General features: G+C 42.4%; 1 pseudogene; it reads left to right on the forward strand.

Annotated features, from left to right (window-relative positions):
• The first annotated feature begins 1849 nt into the window (after positions 1 to 1849).
• On the forward strand, positions 1850 to 18561 carry LOC121280050 (annotated as a pseudogene).
• The last annotated feature ends 232 nt before the right edge of the window (positions 18562 to 18793 follow it).

An 18793-nucleotide genomic window follows, 5' to 3' on the forward strand; every position in this document is an offset into this window, starting at 1 on the left:
CATACCCATTCCTCACAATCACCCTCCTGAAGGGTCAGCCTTCTAACCTCAGCAATCAGTTCACTTCTCACAATCCCCACTCTCTGCCTTTTCTCATTGGAGGAGAAGAGAACCCACAATTCGAGGGAGAGGCAGAGAATCAGGGATTGGAGCTGTAGCCATGGCTACTGTGACCTTGATGGAGGAGGCAGGATGGCAGCAGTAAAGGCCATTTCTGATGGAGACTTGAAGGTGGCGAAGAAACCTGATGTCAGCATTTGATATCACACTCCCACTTGGCACCTCACTGTCACTCATGTTGAATTAATGTCACTGATACATTAAATGCCGTGATCTGTACAATGCTAACTTGAAGCCCTAGTTCACCTACTTTTAATACTAACTCATGTCTTCCATCTCCCACAGGTACATTAATGGTCCCAACAGAGGTGATGAATGACAAGCACAAGGAGACTTCAGAGTGTCACATGACTAGTGTGTACCCTCCACCAGTGCAAATACACAGACAACAGTGGGTCCAGCATCACAGATTGGTAGGATGGCACATGGTGAGGAGGACATCACATGTGAACAGGAGCAGGTGCTGGAGACAGGAACAGCAGTGGAGAGTCTGTCGGAGACTGCAGGAGACTTCAAGCTCTGTTCAGATGGACACAAATGCTGACTCTTGAGTAAACGGGTACTTGTGGAGCAGGAACAAGAAATGCCTGTGCTTCCATTAGCATTTCCAGGGGCAGTGTGCACCTTTGTACAAAAAATGGAGGAGGCTATCTCAAGCATGAGTGCCATGATGTCTCAGGCATTTATACTGATCACCACCTCCATTGAAAGAGTGGTCAACCTCATGGAGAATCAGATGTGATAGGCCACTAAGTACATAATGGCCCACACCAATGGCCTGCACACCCTGGATGTCAATTTACAGAACATTGATCAAATTCTCACATTGATTGAACATACAGCCTACTAACAGGATGCTGCCATCAAGCCAAAAAGGTGTTCTGCCTACCACGCAAATTGGTAAATTGGGACATGAGTTTCAATGCCATTGTGTTGCAGATATGTAAGCCATACATCCTGTTGACTGGTGGATTGTATTAAACAACACATCCCTTCAGCTGTTCACAATAGCCAGAGTACTGGCTATACCCAACCAACCCTTGCTTGCAAAACCCAGAATATAATATCTAATGTTGGATGTGATTCTGCAATTGAACAGAACTTGCTGAACAATCTCGCGTATGCTAAGAATTACACTAACAACCAATTTAAGATTATTAGTCAGGCTCACAATGTGGCTCACTTACGTTTGCTAGAAACTATATATATTCATTTGCAGGAGCCTGTCCCCTGTGGGAAAAAGGAATATATCCAAACATTGCACCCTTTTTGATAAACAGAAACTCCCTGGTACATTCGTCATGGCAGCATCTCAACCAATCAGAACCAACTTTCCAACAAATCAGCACCTTTTTCTCATGCAGCATAAATTGTTGTTCCCTTTGAAATTTGGCATTCTTGCATCTGTTCTGACCAGGGTAATTTCTAAATGGCAAAAAGCTTCATCAGCATGTCTCTTTTTTCAGCAATGCATAATGTTTTCTGTCACCATATTTAGATTATACTGAGTCATTAAATGGGCACATTACAAAGATAGGTGAGATACTCTGTTTGCAGAAATTTTCATCTGTGTTCAACATTTGCAGACCCGTTTACTAAATTTATCAGGAGTCAGTAATTTATATTCACTGTTTCAACAATGGGTGGAAAGAAATGCTGTCAGGGACATAGGGGTATAAAGCTCAGACTTTTATCTATGCAATAGCCAGTATCACAGTTAGGCTATAAAATGCCTTTAATCACAATTCTCAAACTCAACGTAACAGCCAAAGCAACAACCATGGTTTTCCTGTGGCTCATCTCCTGCCTCACCCTTCTTGGCACAGCTTATGGACAGAGTAAGTTACATTTTACAGTGACTATTTTAGCATTTGCTTTTCTTAGAAGCACGTTGCTTAAACTAACTCCTATTTGTGCACTGCCTACTTTAAATCTAGGCTGTGGGGTTCTAGCCATCACCCATGTTGCCACCGGCCATGCACGGATTGTAAATGGCGAAAACGCTGTCCCAGGATCCTGGCCCTGGCAGGTCTCACTGTAGGTATGTTGTTACTACAGTTAGAGATTAGCACAACTCCCAATGTGCCAGATATACCATCAGTAATGACAGACATGGGTTTATAAAATAGCCATTGATACAATTGAGTGTAACTCTCAATAGTACTGATGACCTACCACCACTTTGAGTTTTGTTTTTGTTCTTTTTCCTGTATTCAATGACACAGTCATTTCATGTTAGTTTATTCTCACTTGGAACAGGAGATGTACAAACAGTATCTGATCTACAGGCCTCTTTCACTAAAAACAATTAAACGCTGGCTAATCTCAGATTATGCTTACCTGCAACATTTACATTGCAAACCTCAGATTGGGAGCACCCTTCATTTGGAAACTGCAGCTGCAGTTTGAGATCCAAAGTGACGCCTGAGCCCACACGCACATGGGGCAGAATTTTATGCTGATCGGGCGGTCACGCGCCCGACCAGATCAGATGTAAAACTGCGCGAGATGATGTCAGGCGAGTGTCCTTATGTCATCCCGCGCTTGTGCGATATTTCGGTTGGTGGGCGCACGCAAATGTCAAAGCCATGCCCGCCATCAATTAAGAGGCCAGTTAAGGCCATTAAAAAGGCAATTGATCAAGATTTCATGTTGCCTGTACAATTACACGCACATCGCACAGGCAAAACTAGCAGGCGGGCAGCCGACATTTTGCAAAACCTCATCCAAGGGCAGAAGAAAAAGGGTCAGCAGCATTGTCAGTGTGAGTAGTGAGGAGATAGTTCACTGCTGGTTGCTTATTGGTACTTGGCAACTCCATCTCTGTTTGGGGCTTCATTGTTAGCATTTCCAAGCTTCATTTCGGGACTCATTGCTGTCTCCAAAGCCCCTGGAGAATTCAGACCATGTGGATCCTTCCAGGTATCAATCTGTAACCCTGGCGATGGGGACTGTGCTCTCCGCTGGGCCTGCACCTGCTGGAGGCACCTCCTCTCAGGAGGAAGAGAGGGGCAGAAGGGAGAGGAGGCCAGATGTCTCGATGCAGCTTCCAGGGGAGTCGACCTGTGGGAGGAGAGGTGCAGGCACAAGGGGTGCAGGGCCAGCAGAAAGCCCAAAGTAGAAGGCTCATCATCTGCCTTTGACCCAGTACCATCCTGGTCTCCAGCAGTCCTCCGACTGCCGGCGCCTTGGGCACTCTCTGCCTCCGCCTGCACCTCAAGCGAGTGTGAAGTGCCCTCAGCTGTGTGCGCTGACAATGTAGCCGATGATCTAATACCCACCAAGATGCTGGTATCTGTATTGGTGCCTGGTTCAGAGTGCAGGCGTGACGCAGATGTAGATGAAGTCCGGTGGTTCTCTGACATCTGGGGTGGCCCTTCGGGGCCCTGCAATTGAGTGTGTGTTGGTGAATCTAAGGGAGAACAAGGACATATCATTAGTTAAAGTCATCACACTGTCACTGTGCATGCCAGGCACCCTGGTGAGACAATGGAGATCTGCATCATGGTGCCATCTTCTTGCAATGATCAATGGGGACTCCAGGTTTGAGATTCCCATCAGTGAAGAGACTACACTAGAATGGCTGCACAATTTGAAACTCTCAACTCTGTGCACTGCACTTTTACCTTCGTCTGACACCCCCACCTCTCCACGACCATTTGCACATTGACTGTGCCAGCTCTCTAGCTCCAGGGCATCCTGATCGAACCTGGTCAGCGGCAGCTTGGTGCAAGGGTGCCCCTCCTGTCAGCACCTCCTCCAGAAGCACGGCGAGGCACTCATCCGAAAAGCCAAGGGTCGAGTACCCACCCAAACGGCCCTCCTGCCTAGCATCTCCAGCCGCTGCCAAGGCCATGAGTACTGTCTTCGTAACGCAGACTGTTTACTTGTTTCCCAGCAGCCTTCAAGGGGCTGCCGGTGCCGTTTCTAAATTGCACGCCAGGTCGCCATTGGACCCGTGCCCGGCCCTTCCGAACCATTGAGAAGCCACATTTCACAATAAGCAGGCTTTAATTGTCCAGCCAGTGTGAAATCACAGTCATGGGCTGATCATGGGCGGTGGCCCATTTCTCAGCTGGTCCTGTACCCGCCAATTGCACCTGCCCACCAACCTGAAAATTCTGTCCATGATTCTGGGCTGTTGTGCCAGCCACCATATTAGTGAGGGCACTGAACGTCTTCTGGAAGTATGCATAGCAGACAAACCATGATGCCAATCTGTGTGCAATGCTGATTTGACACCAGCGATGCCATTTGGTGCTCAGTACTCCAGCTAACACCACCTCTAATCACACATGGCTGAACACGCATTCAGCAGCAGGAAGGACATCCGACCAGTGCTATTTAAAGTGATCATTATACCACAACAGGTTAGTTACTGGTTGATTTCTTATGGCAATTGACATGATCCAACAAGTGTTCTGTGTTAAATATAGGTGTTTCATGTTGTAAAAGTCTACAGGGGGTGGTGTGGCAGGTACTGTGGGACTTTTGCTGATTTCGGTCTTCTGCACAAACCAGTTCCTCCTAGACATGAGTGATCTAGTAGGAATACAATGTGGCTGGGAGAATGTGCAGAGGTTAAGTGAAGCAGACGAAGCTGCTGAAAGAGGGAGGAGGAGGAGGAGAAGTGCTCTCAGCAGGAGAGGGTGCTCCCTGAGCAATTCTTCTATATGAACCTCAGCAAGGAAAAATGTGTGAGATGCCTGTGCTTCCATAAGGGCATCCTCACAGAAATCTGCCAACTGTTGCAGCCAAAACAGTTCAGACAGGGCAAGGACCATGTTACCAACGGCTATCAAGGTGGCTGTGGTGATGAACTTTTATGCATCAGCCTCCTTCAAGGCTGGAGCTGCATATTTGCAACGTCTTGCAGTTTGCCATTCACTGTTGCATACAACATGTGACCACTGCTCCACCACCTGAGATGAGGGAAAAGTTTCTATGCAGCCAATGTTTCAGATCTGGAATGCAGTGTCTGAAAGTGTTTGGCAGCAGCTTCAATTATGGCTTTCAAAAGGGAATTGGATAAGCACTTGAAGGGAAGAAAATTGAAGTGCTACAAGAAGTAGGTTGAAGTGTGAGCGTAGCTAAATTGTTCTCTTGAAGACTCAAAGGTTGAATAGCCTCCGCCTGTGTGGTAACCATTCTATGATTCAACATGCAGATCCTGTCTCTATGCTGCTATCCTCTAAAATTATGGGCACTGCCAGTGTCTGAGCTGGTGGCTGCGAGTGTTGAATGGAGTGATGCTGCATTTTCATTATCAGTGTCTGCTTGCTGTTCCTCCACTGCCTGGTCAAATTGCACTTCTCGGATGTTTGCAAGGAAAAAGACACAAGGGTAAGCCTGTAGTGCAGGGAGGGGGCCATAGCAAGAGGTGCTTGCTTAGATCATCTGCATCTCATAAATCAGCAGCGAATGTGGGGTGAGCTGATGTTGGATGTGAGAGGCAGAGTCTACGGGGAGTTGTATGAGGATACCATCATCTTTGATGGTTTCAGGCCTGTTGCTGGCCATAAGCTCAGCAAAGAGCATCACAATAATGACCAACATTATTTATTAATCCTCCATGGGGATTAGAACATGCAATGACACCAGTCCCCACCTGGTTAGCTCCCGCTGCCTCCCGTTGTGGGCCACTTTCTCCTGCAAGAGTAAGGAATGTGTGTCAGTGAGTGTGGTGCAATGTGCTTGGGTCATGTGGCTGTCATGGTTGAATAGCTGGCAGTGTGTGCAAACTGTGGGTGTGAGATTTATAGCTGTGATAATTGTGAGTGTGAGGTGAAGCATATGAATGATTCATAGGAGTCCTGATTGATAAAGATGATTGCTAAATAAAGGATGTGCCTGTGGTAAATTGAGCAGTGTCTAAGGCGATTGGTGATTCCAAACATGTGACCTCTGCTGCTTAGGACATTTAAAAAAAATTAAAAATTAAAAATAAATTAAAAATAAACTACATCATATTGAATGGGTGCAGGTTAATTGTGCATCATGATCCCAGCGCCTATTTTGATGGGCAAACAAATTTAGCCCCTCTAGAGTAAATGGGTTTAAATGGGCAAGCCAGCTACAACAAATCTCTCCCTTTTGAGCATTACGTGATGTAATGCCCTGAATTTTGTAGTTGTTACAATAATGAAATTGAATGTTTGTCGCTATTACTCTGTGAAACTGACAGCAATTTCTGGCATCAGTACATGTGCAGTTCAAATGCAGAAATCCAGAGATTGCTGCCAGTGATGCCCTGTTCCTTCACTTGAAGTGCTTGCAGATGGAAAATCAATTAGAAATCACTGATTTGATGAGAACTTCCATTTTTTAATATAAAAACATGAAATAAGAGCAGGAAAAGGTCAGTTGGCCCTTTCAGCCTGCTCTGCCATTAAACTAGATCATTGCTGTTCACCGCTTTGCCCAATTAATTTCTCCAGTGCTATTTCTTTACTTATTCTGATTTCAAATCTCTCATAGACCTTTGGTTCCTCTTTCTTTCCAGAAAGTTCATTTTTGTCCGGAGGGGCCCAGATTTTAGTCCCTGGGTCAGGTGCGCTGAATTGGGAGATTTCCCGGCCCTGTCAACATGACCTTAAAAATTGTCCGCCCAGTGGTCGAATCTTCGGTCACATGGGTGGGGTGGGGCAAGCTGAGATAGGAATTGGGATACGAAACACCCTGGAACAGGTGTAGAAGCTGCCAGGTGTGGAGGCAGGCTAGGCGGAACCCTGCTTTTGTGTGCCAGCTGTGTTTGAATATATAAAAGATTAAAACAAAAACATCCCTCCAGCCACACCCCTCATACACTCCCTGAGACTCATCCATGCCAACCTATGCTTCCCACCCAAGGTCCCTCATACCCTCTATTCCAACCCATGTCCCCCCCATACATGGCCTTTTGCCATTATGCCCTACATGACAACTCACCTAGTATCCTTGGACACTTCCTTGTCAGCTTTGACACTTCTTTGACAGCTCCTTGACAGCTTTGACACTTCCTTGACAGTTGGAGAGTTCTTTGACAGTTCCTTGACAGCTGGATAGTTCCTTGACATCTTGACAGTTCCAATGAATTTGTGCACAAAAAGTGCATAGTCATGTTTAATTTTAACAATATAAAATGGTGTCTTAACTCTCCTAAAGGGTGTCTTATCTCTCCCAAACATGTCCAGGGACACTATCCAAAGGGGTACCTTACCTCTCTAAAGGGGTATCCTGGGGACCCATCAAATTCAGACCTGCTCTCACCTGGGCTAATCTGCACACTCCAGGTTTCACACTCCTGGCTTTCCAAAATCCCACTTCAGTGGAGGCAGCTGATGATTTAAATAAAATGGCCAGCTGTCTCCACGAATCTCGCATGTGCGAACCCTGGTCCAACTCCAGTCCCATCCTTGTGAAGGTGGGAAAAGCTGGGTTCAGGGGCAGGATTTAGAATGTTTGACCATTTCTGGGATTTTCCCCACATTTGTGGCAAAAATCTGAGCCATGGTATTTGTTTAATATCTCTGCCATTTCCTCATTCCTATGAAAATATCACTTTCCCTCTGCATCTAAAACATGTATACTTTCACCAATCTTTCTCTTTTCACATATTTATAGAAAGGTTTTACAAACTGTTTTATATCTCTTAATAGTCACGTGAAAAAGAGCTCCCTGAGGCACGGTGCTGCCTCAGGGAGGTTGAAGCACTTTTTTTAAAAATTGATAAAGACAGTAAGAATTTTAAAAAAACATGTCGCCTCATTTGTCTGTGTCACATGAGCTGGGACATGTTTTTAATTCAAATATAAAGTTTTATTTTCTTTAAGAAACCTCATCCCAATCCTAAAATATGTAAAGGCCACTTGGCCATTTTGCTTGCCCGCCAGTGGTAAAGTTGGACGGACAGTGTTAATTTGATTTTAATTAGCTTGTTAATAGCCTTAATAAGCCTTTCAATTATTGGCAGTTGCACAGCCGACTCCGGTGCACGGCCACCGAACGAAATATCACACGTGTGCACAATGACATTGGAACGCACACCGGATGTTATCGCGCATCATATTATGCTTGAGTGTGTCGGGCATGCGCCTGCACACCAAACATAAAATCCTGACCCTTATCAATTTTTGGACTTCCTTTGCTGAAATCTAAAATCCTCAAGCTTAATATTCTTTTTGGCAACATTATAAGCCTCTTCCTTTGATCTAGTACTATCTTTAACTCCTCATGTTGGCTAGGGTTGGACTACATTTTCTATGGGATTTATGTGACTTAATAGAATGTATATTTTTTGCAAATCATGTATTAATTCTTTAAATACTAGCCATTGCTTATATTATCATCGCATCTTATCATGTAGTTTCCCAACCTACTTTAGCCAACTCTCCCTTCATACCTCCATAGTTTACTTTGTTTAGATTTAAGACCTTAGTATCAGACTTAACTGAATCACTTTCAAACTCAATATAAAATGATATCATATTATGGGCATTCTTTTCTATAGGCCCCCTTACTGCAAGGTTTTGAATTAACCTTTCTCATTGCACAATATTAAATCCAAAGTAGCCTGTTGCCTAGTTATTCCTCAACACACCGATTTAGAAAACTATCTTGTACAAACTCATGCTCCACACTATTACTGCAAATTTGTATTGCCTGGTCTATATGAAGATTATGATTGCTGTATAAATCTTATTATATGCACCTCTAATTTCCAGATTTATACCTGCCCTTGCCTAGGCTATAATGATTGTTATAGGGCCTGTAAACAACTCCTGTCAATTCTCTGCCCCTTGCTGTTTCTTAGCTCCATCCAAACTGATTCTACTTCTTGATTTTCTGAGTTAAGATCCTTTCTCCCTGCCACCTTTATGCCATTCTTTATTATTAGGGCTACCCCTCCATCTACTTCATTTTGTCTATCTCTTCTAAATGTTAAGCATCCTGGAATATTTGGCTCCCAACCTTGGTCACTTTGCAATCACCTCTCTGTAATGGCGATTAGATCATACCCATTAATTTCTATCAGTGCTATTGCATTCAATTTATTGTGCATTCTTCATTCATTCAAATATAAAATCTATAGCTTTGACTGTTTTTTAAATTTTCCCTGACCTTAGTCATCATTGTCTTGTTATTTGTGTTGCTCTCGCTGTTCCTTCCTGACCCACTCTGCTTATTTTTACCCAAATGCTGTTCTACTCTAGAGCCTTGACATTTCCCTTGCTGGTTCTGAATTCATCCTTTCCTGAATTCTCCTGCTTCCCCTTTATTAGTTTAACGTCTTGTCTACTGCTCTACTTATTTGATTTGCCAGGACACTGGTCCCAGTTTAGTTTAAGTGGAGCCACTCCCAACCTCTTCCTCTTTCCCCAGTACAGGTGCCAGTGACCTATGAAGCAAAGCCACTGCCTTACACACCAGGGGCTGGATTTTCATTTCTCTGTCCTAGTTGGAATGGAGGCAGGCGGGATTTATAAATAGTGTGTGGGACACAATTCTATGATTCCCGCCCCCATTCCCTTCATTTTTAAGGACACAGGATAAAAGCGCAGGTAGCTAGCACAGATACAGCAATCCTGCCCTTGCCTGCTTCATTGTATGGATGAGGTGAATCCCTCCCCCTATTTCCATGCAATTGGGTTCATTTTGGTAGGTGACATGGTTCATGGCACTTCGGAAGAGCCGTGAACCATGGAGAAACCCTAGTCTGGAGTCGGACGCCTTTTGACAGGTAAGTTTAAAAGCTGTTGACAACTTCAACAATGTAATGGTGCACGATAAATTGAATATGTTTTAATACAATAATTAATGATAGGGCTTTGTTTAGAAAAAGCAAGTGAGTATTAAATTGACCAGCATTGTGGAAGTGGTTACTTGTATAAAAGCACTTTATCCACTAAATAAAGTGCTCTCCTGCATTCAACACTATTGAAATTCAGATTTTAAATGCGTAAAATTTTCCCTGTGATTTAATATTTTCTTTGATTGACAGTCCAGCCATCTGCTGAACCTTTGAAGCAGTGGAACAGATGGTCATCTATTCAGGCTACCTCAATGGTTTTAATGTATTCATGATTAATGTTTAATATATTCTAAGGTTTTCTTTATACAGCTGTGCAATGAAATCCCAGTATAAATGCTTGGCTGAACTCTAAACTCCAATAATGGATCCAGCTCAACAGAGCTTGTTGACACAACTGTCAAGAGCAATGGGAGATTTTTTTATCTTGACTGTTTTATGACCATTTGAAAGAATTAGGTTTTACTTACAAAGTGGCTTTTGAATGAATGTGCTTGTGTTGACAGTTTCATTAGTGGTCTCAAAGACTTCCCAATATTATAAGAGGGCTCAAGAGTTCTGTATATAGTGGGTACTGGGTGAGTTGGTATGGGGTGTATAGAGGGGCACTGGGCTCTAATGGGGCATGTATGGTGATGGGGTTGAGGGTGAGGTTTTAGGGGGCCTCACACTCAGCTATCAATCTAGGCCAATGTAGCAGGGAGTGGAGATGGGCCTTCTAACTTGCCTGTCTCGGCATCTACTTGCCTCCATTCTGGCCTCAGGCCTGCTTCCAGAGGTGGCAACCCAACTCTAGCCCGGTCCACCATCCACGATGAAACTAGCATGAGCGGTCACTGACAGGCAGGAGGCAGGATCGCGACGTAAGGAAATGGCCCATCTCGCAATTCCTGCCTCAAAAATGAAAGTCTGGGTTCAGCTCTTCAGCCACAAATTTAACCTTCTAATTTGTTTATCCCTATGCCAATTTCCACAAGCATCAGGTAACAATGCAGATATTATTACCTTTAAGTTCTGCTTTTAAATTTGGACACAACTCACTATTGATCTCACTATAAAATCTCTTGAAAAAGCTATGCCTTGTTGAATGGTGTATAACTTGGATTTTAATAGTGTCCTAAATCAAAATTTATTGCTGAACCATGTCTCTGGTCCTGAAAAACTAATTTTATATTTGTGCAATGTTGAATTTTTCCATTTCAACTAACTTTTTTTTAAGTCCCGTCACTTGACCGCTGGCTGCAAAATTGGGTCAATGTTTCTGTCCTGAAACAATCAACTTGCTTTGATTCCAATACAATTTCTGCAACAGATATATTGCAGACAGTTTTAAATACTAATTCTTTTATACCTAAAACCTTTTCCAAAAAACAATGATCACAGCTTTGAATCATCCCAAAAAATTGTGGCAAATCTGCAGTACTCAAATTTTTGTCAATATAAATATTCCAAACTGGCTGACACTTGTACATCTCAAGGTAGGCAGAAGTGCTTGAATGAGTCAGGAATTTCGATTGACAGTGATGGATTTTGGCCTGGTGACGGCCAAAGGAAACTGATTTTTTTTCCTTTTCTCCATTGAATACTCATCACCTCTGTCTGACAGGACACCATTGGCTCGCACTTCTGTGGGGGCTCCTTGATCAATGAAAACTGGGTTGTGACTGCTACCCACTGTGAAGTGAGGTAAGAATTCCACTCAGAATCTTCAGAATCTATAATGGTAGCACTCATGGACAAAAATCCCTTACTCTGAGCAATGTCTTTCTTCCCCATAGCACAGCGGACCTTGCAATCGTTGGAGCATCCAATAAATGTTCAATGCAAGAAGGCTCCCAGAATATGAGGATTCAAAAGGGACCTAGAAATCCTCTGGTATTGCTTGTTACTTGTGAATTTTGCAGAAAGAAATCATAGCTTGGCAGAGTGTACTGGCAATGTTACTGTACTACTAATTCGATTAATGCAAGTTCAAATTCAACCATGGCAGTTTGAGAAACTGAATTCAGTTTTAACAAAAATCTAGAAATGAAAAGCTGACATCAGTAAAAGTGACCATGCAGCTGTTGGATTGTTGCAAAAGCTTACTGGTTTATTAATATTCTTTAAGGAAGGAAATCCCTTGTCCTTCCCCAGTGTGGCCTGTACGTAGTTGACTCTTAACTGCCTTCTGAAGTAGCCTAGCAAGCCACTCAGTTGTATCAAACAGAAGAAGCCCCACCAGCAGCTTCTCAGGGCAATGAGAGATGCACAATGAATGCTAGCCTTGCCAGTGGAGCCCAATTTTCCAAATGAAGTGCAAAGTTCAAGTGAATAAACTCCTCAAACTCTTCAGAACTGAAAGAGAAACTTTCCTAGCATCACAAAGGATAAGATTTCCATCTTATCTTATTTATTATCTTCACTCTTTAACCAAGTAAAGTGCCCTCACCTTTTGGCTCACGTCAGCAATAATTAGTTTCTCAAGTTACTGTCGCACAAATATCATGTTATTATTTACACTTTTATTCTGCAATGATTTCGGCAATTTGTGTTGCTAAATCAAGAGGCCATGCCAATACAAGAGTGCCAGAACTTGCTTTCCCATTGATCTAAATAATAAAAAATTTCTTTATTCTGACCTTATTAAAGTTACCTTCCTTTTAAGAGGCTCGTGCAGAGATTGATGATGTAATTGATAATATGATGTGGAGCCAGTTATCCTGGGTGCATTGCATTGAAACACATATAGTCTGCCCCAGTGCATTGGCCACTAATTAAACCTCCACTTTCTTCAGGGAAAAAATATGTATTAATTTGTCATAAAGCCAAACCCACAATTTAAATAGATTTATTGCTTGCAAGAAATGTGGTCTAGAGGTAAATTATGCGTATTGTAAAAAGCAAGAAGGGTATTGTCTCAGTGACATCTCTATGCACTGATGTTTGGAGGGACACGAAGGACAAACTTTCAAAGCAAGTTGCTTCTAACTGTTCCACATTTAACAGCCTGAAAAGATCCCCAACTCTGGACAAGGCCCTTTAAAGCAACAGGCAAAATACTACACATGCTGGAAGTTTAAAACAAAAATAACATAGAATACTGGAAAGATCAGGTGGCATCAGTGGAGAATGGAGAGTCTGTGGAGACCTGAAACATGATTTTTTTTCTTTTCTCTGTAGATGTTGCAAGGATCTTTCAAAGTCTGCCAATGGGCAGTGTAGACCCTGCATATAACCCCAAAAAATCACAAACTGCTGATTTTTAAGAAAGTACAAAGATATGTATCTCCTAAAGAGCCTCTAAAATGAATGTGATAATCCTGACAGCTATGTAAAACTAAACTTAAAAATTAATGGGGTATATAGCCCCTCATCTCACCAAAATTTCACAATGCCCAAATATGACCAACACCTGATTCTATATGAGATTTAACAATCTGTTTCTGCTGAACTATCATGCAAAAACTAGATTACTCTTGGAAGATTAGGCACCACTCTGTGCTATGGTCACATCAATCCATAAATAATTTAAAGCAACAGGTTTGGGTATTGGTGCAACCTCTCAGCGGTAAACCTTCAGAGTTATTCCCACCCAGCTGCTACAACTTTGCTACAACCCATCCCCCTCCCTCCCTCACCCTGTTCCTAGCTCCTCCAAGAGGCAAACAGGATTACTGGTGCAGTTGCAGCAGTTGAGCTGCTTTACCTACAATCTACCAAACCTGAGAGAAACTATTGTTCCTTCTGTATAACAGGATGGAAGCTTAGTCATCCCCAGTGAGTTAGACCTAATCTCTGCCTTTTCTGTTACAGGTCATTATCCATCCTGCCTGGAATCCAATATAACAACGATGATGATGTGACTCTGTTGAAGCTCATATCCCCTGTTAGATTTACTAACTGCATTTCCCCCGTTTGCCTGGCAAGTGTTGCCGCCAATTTCCCAGGGGGCAAGTTGTGTGTCACTTCAGGATGTGGTCTAACCCAATCGACTGGTATGGGACCCTTATATCTACTTTCCAAATAAACTGTGTTGTCTATGTTAGAATAGTACAAATGGACACAACAAACAGTGATCACATTTGTAAAAGCTCCTTTCTGCACTTTGCTTTCTACAACTATAACTTATATTTCCACAGTGCTCATGACAACAATTTGCTAGGCTAGGGATCCTGTGGCAAGTACCTTACATCCTGACTCTCCAAACCCTGTCCACCATCTACAAGGCACAAGTCAGGACTGTGATGGAATGCTCTCCACTTGCCTGGATGATTGCAGCTCCCACAACATTCAAGAAATTCGACACCACCCAGGACAAAGCAGCCGTCTTGATTGGAACCCAATCAACAAACATTCAGTCCCTCCACCACCAACGCACAGTGCCAGCAGTGTGTATCATCTAAAAGATGCATTACATCAATTCACCCAGGCTCCTTAGACAGTACCTTCCAAACCCAGGACCACTACCATCTAGAAGGGAGAGGGCAGCAGACACATGGAAACACCACCACCTCGAAGTTCCCCTACAAGCCACTCACCATCCTGATTTGGAAATATATTGCCGTTCCTTCACTGTCGCTGGGTCAAAATCCTGGAACTCCTTCCCTAACAGCATGGTAGGTGTACTTACACCACATGGACTGCAGCGGTCCAGGAAAGCAGCTCACCATCACCTTCTCGAGGGCAATTAGGGATGGGCAATAAATGCTGGCCTAACCAGCAAAGCCCACATCCCTTGAATGAATTTTTAAAAAATGATATAGCATGCTAAATGCGTAGAGTAACACAAGTACTTTGCAGGAGCATTATCAAACTAAAATCGACACAGCACCAAAGAAGGAAACTTTAGGACAAGTGACTAAATGCTTGGTCAAAGAGGCAGGTTTTAAGCTTTGCTTTTCAAGAGAAGAGAGCACTGGGGAGGTGAAGAGGATTGAGGAGGGAATTCCAGTGCTTCATGCCTACATGGCTGAAGGCACAGCTGTCAATTTTAGGGTACACAAGAAACCAGAGTTTATTACAAAGAAGAGGTATCTCAAGGCACATGGTGATGGATAGTCTGGATAATGAATTGGTTCGGAGTGGGGCAAAAGAAAGACATCGAAGGAATAAAAACACATTTGAAGGTTTTCTAAGCAAGAGGGAGTTGACAAGGTGGAAACACCAAGGGTGCAGAGATAAGTTGGCTGAAGCAGTGGAAGGGTGGGGGAATGGGACACAAGCCAGTGTTGGAGAACTGGAGAAGGTAAGCAGGAATACAATCTAGGGAAGATCAGGGCAGTGGGAAGGAGCAAGGTTGTGGAGGGATTTGAAACTGAAGACGAAAACCTTAAAGTCAATTCTCTGGGACATAGCGTTACGATCCCAGCTGAGATTACCCTAGGACATGCCTGACCCCAGCTTGATAGATCCTAACTTTTATTTGTTTGTTTAGCTATGTGGAGAGTAGCTACTGAACAGAGTCACAGGAGTCAGCTGATGAACTTTTAACAAAAGAATAAAACACTTATTAAATAGAAAAAGATTAACTATATTGCAACACTCCTTCACCCACAACTATACCTTTATAGATATACACAGGTTTGTAAGGCTAACGCAATTTACAAAAGCCATCTTATACACTAATGTCCACAGTAAGAACACAGACACCTTCCGCAAGGGTGCACCTCCAGGGTTTAGAACTCTCTTTCTGATGTTCCTCCTCCCTTAGTCATAACATGCATTCAAGCTGTCTTCCACGCACTCTCTCTCACCGACTCAACCGTCAACATTACCACTGTTTCACATGTCCATAGCAAAGAGTTACAGACCTTCAGTTGTCTCTTTGGACCTTCTTGCCTCTTTCAAGCTGTTCTCGCTTTAAATCTGCTTTCTCCAGCGTTTGCCTCTTTTAAATCTGAAGCTTGGAGCCTTTCTCTCTTCCACTCAGTTTTAACTTCATTAACAGGACCTTTTCCAGGTTCCTGTCCTTCCTTTGGCTATAAGGTCTTCTTTGGACTTTCCCCTCTTCTGCTCCTCTGGATTTTTGGGTTGTTCCTTAGCTTGGGACTGGCTATCTGTCCCTTTTGCTCCAGTCTCTCCTGGTAGTTACTTTCAAAAACCAACTGCATTCCACAGCTTCCAAATCAAAATTGATGTTTCTATAATGTTTATGTGTATCTGTGTGTGTGTGTGTGTCTGTGTGAGGGTCCTGCCACTCTGGCCTCCTATTGCTAGGCAACAGTCCAATTCTTCTACCCTTGTTTATTTAACTTAGCTTACAGTCATAAAAAAACTCATTAGAAATGCAAGCACCTTTTTAAAGTGAAACTAAAACTCTATTTGACCTTTCTTTACACACAGATACAGAAATACAAAAACTTAAACATTAAAGCCAAAACTCATTCCTAACACCCACAAATACCAATATAACATACTTAATTTTTTCTATTTCCTAACAATAGTAAGACCATAGATCGTGGCAAGGACAGACTTGGCAAGCTTTTTGATATTATTTGAGAATGTTGAAGGTTACCAATAGAGAAATGGTTCAAAGGCAACATGTAATAAATGATTATTGTATTTAGCACAGCCATCTTCCTTATGTCTGGACTCTGCCACGTGGCACGGTAAATTTTCTTCCCCTTCCAGTTACAGAGATTGCAATCAATTGATCCTTGCACAACCCTCCTCACCTAATATCCCTGATGTTTGTCAATCATCCTGCATAATTTTGAAGAAAATCCAACTCTGTTTGTTTAAACTTCAGCAAAGCTTATGATACAGTATCACTGAAGAGGTCAGTCCACTAGTTAGAGAAACATGGGGTAGCAGAAATTGTTATTTACTATTGTGCACAACATGACTGTCATTTCCACCTCAGGCCAGACTTTGAATGCACTAAGTTGTATGTGAAACACAATGGGATGTTCCGAAAAGATGTGGTGAGACTCTATATTAATACAATCTTTCTCTACATTTAGTGAAGGAAATATTTAAACTATTTAAAAATAAATTACCAATGTTTAGAACAAGGTAATTAATAAGAATCAAATGTTTAGTGTGTTATTTTTAATGTTGATTGGAATATTGATTGCATTATGTTATGGTGATCGAAATTATTTTTTTTCTAATGTGTTAGAAGGGCTTTGTAATTGGCTCATTAATTGTAGTTTGAACATCAGGGTCATTTGGCCCATTAGATCAATGCCAGCTGTTACAAACATGAACACACAAGATGTTCATAGTTCCCTTTACAAGATGGCTGTTCAAGTCCCCCTGTTGAAATTTTGTCAACCAATCAGATTTTAGGTCCTAACCAGGGGTTATTTTTTCTTCTGACATATGTTGCAGAGTAAACTGAAACATCTCCTTGAAACAAGGGGGATTACTTCCCCTGGGGTATTCATCAACCATTAGCTTTTTCCTTTTGATCTAGAAGATCCAGAAGTCAAAGATGTTAACTCATTCACACCAGTGTCAAATAAGAATTCAGGAGTGTTTTTTTCCCCCAGTAAACAAAATTAAAATACTAGAAGTCAGGAATGATCAAATACAAAATTTCCTAAATTATGCATTTTTGGAATACACTTGAAAACTATTACACCGTAAAGAAAATCCATATTTATGGGCTTTAAGGTCCTCATCATGTCTGGTCCAAAATCAAATGCCAAGTGATTCTGTGAAGTGATTTAAAAGCTCACAAAGCTAATACACGTTCCTTCATCTCACTTGTTTTCAATTTACTCTGTTTCCTGTCTTTATTCATGACTTCCCCATTTCCTTCTTTGAACCATTTCTCTAGATCCCAAGCAGACATTGTTTAGAATCAGTAAGGGAGGCTGCATCCAATATAGTTTTGCCAAGAAAATTAAATAGGAATATGGGAACAGGTTATTTGGTCCTTCAAGCCTATTCCACCATTCAGTTAGGCGCAGATGATCAGTAACTCAACACATTCACTTGCCGTTGCTTCAGATCCCTCACCTAACAAACATCCATTGACCCGAGTCTTGAAAGTTTTGATTGGCTCAACATCCACAGTAATTTGGAAAAGAGAGTTTCAGGTTTCCGCCATCCTGATTTCATTCCTGAATGGTGTGGGCCTAATTATGCTCCTTGTTCTGCATTTCCCCCAGCAGACTAAATAGTTTCTTTTTATCTACTCTATTGAGTGACAGTGGCGTGATTGTCAAACTGCTCATTGTTTTAATAAATTTGTAAGTATTTGAAAACTTAGGATTGCCTCAATAGTTCCAGATAACCTAACTACATACCAAGAGCTCTTCCTTGATCCCTCAGCGATCAATACTCCATGCCAACTGCAGCAAGCAGCCCTTCCCCTCCTTATCACCGCAAAGTGCCAGAAAACGTGGGACAATAAGATCTCGGGTGGTATGATTTGTGCTGGTGGTGCTGGTGCTACTTCTTGCACAGTATGGAAAATATGTCATAAGGAAAATGTTGCATTGCATTAAATAGTCTTTTTTTTGGTAACAATCACATTGAATTGGTTTGTCCTCTTCCTACAGGCTGACTCAGGTGGACCTCTTGTCTGCAAAGATGGAGGAGCCTGGTATCTGGTGGGCATCGTTTCTTGGGGCAGTGTTAACTGCTCCCTCCAAATCCCTGCAGTCTATGCTCGGGTGACTGAGTTCCACTCCTGGATTACGCAGACAATTGCTGCCAATTAGAGGAACTTACATTAAAGTTTAATTAGTTTTAAAATAAAGAACTTGCAAAATGAATGCCGAGTGTCTTTTTATCCCCTCTCCTTGGTACTTGAAAGAGGGACAGTCAGTTGCATCCAGCCGGAATAAGACAAAATAAATCTTTGCTGTTTCCTCATCCTGATCCACAATTTGGGTTGGGTACTTTGTTTCTCATATGTTACTACACAAGGTAATCTTTAAAGAGTTTACCATG

This window comes from Carcharodon carcharias, chromosome 7 (genome assembly GCF_017639515.1).
Source record: "Carcharodon carcharias isolate sCarCar2 chromosome 7, sCarCar2.pri, whole genome shotgun sequence".
NCBI classification, from domain to species: domain Eukaryota; kingdom Metazoa; phylum Chordata; class Chondrichthyes; order Lamniformes; family Lamnidae; genus Carcharodon; species Carcharodon carcharias.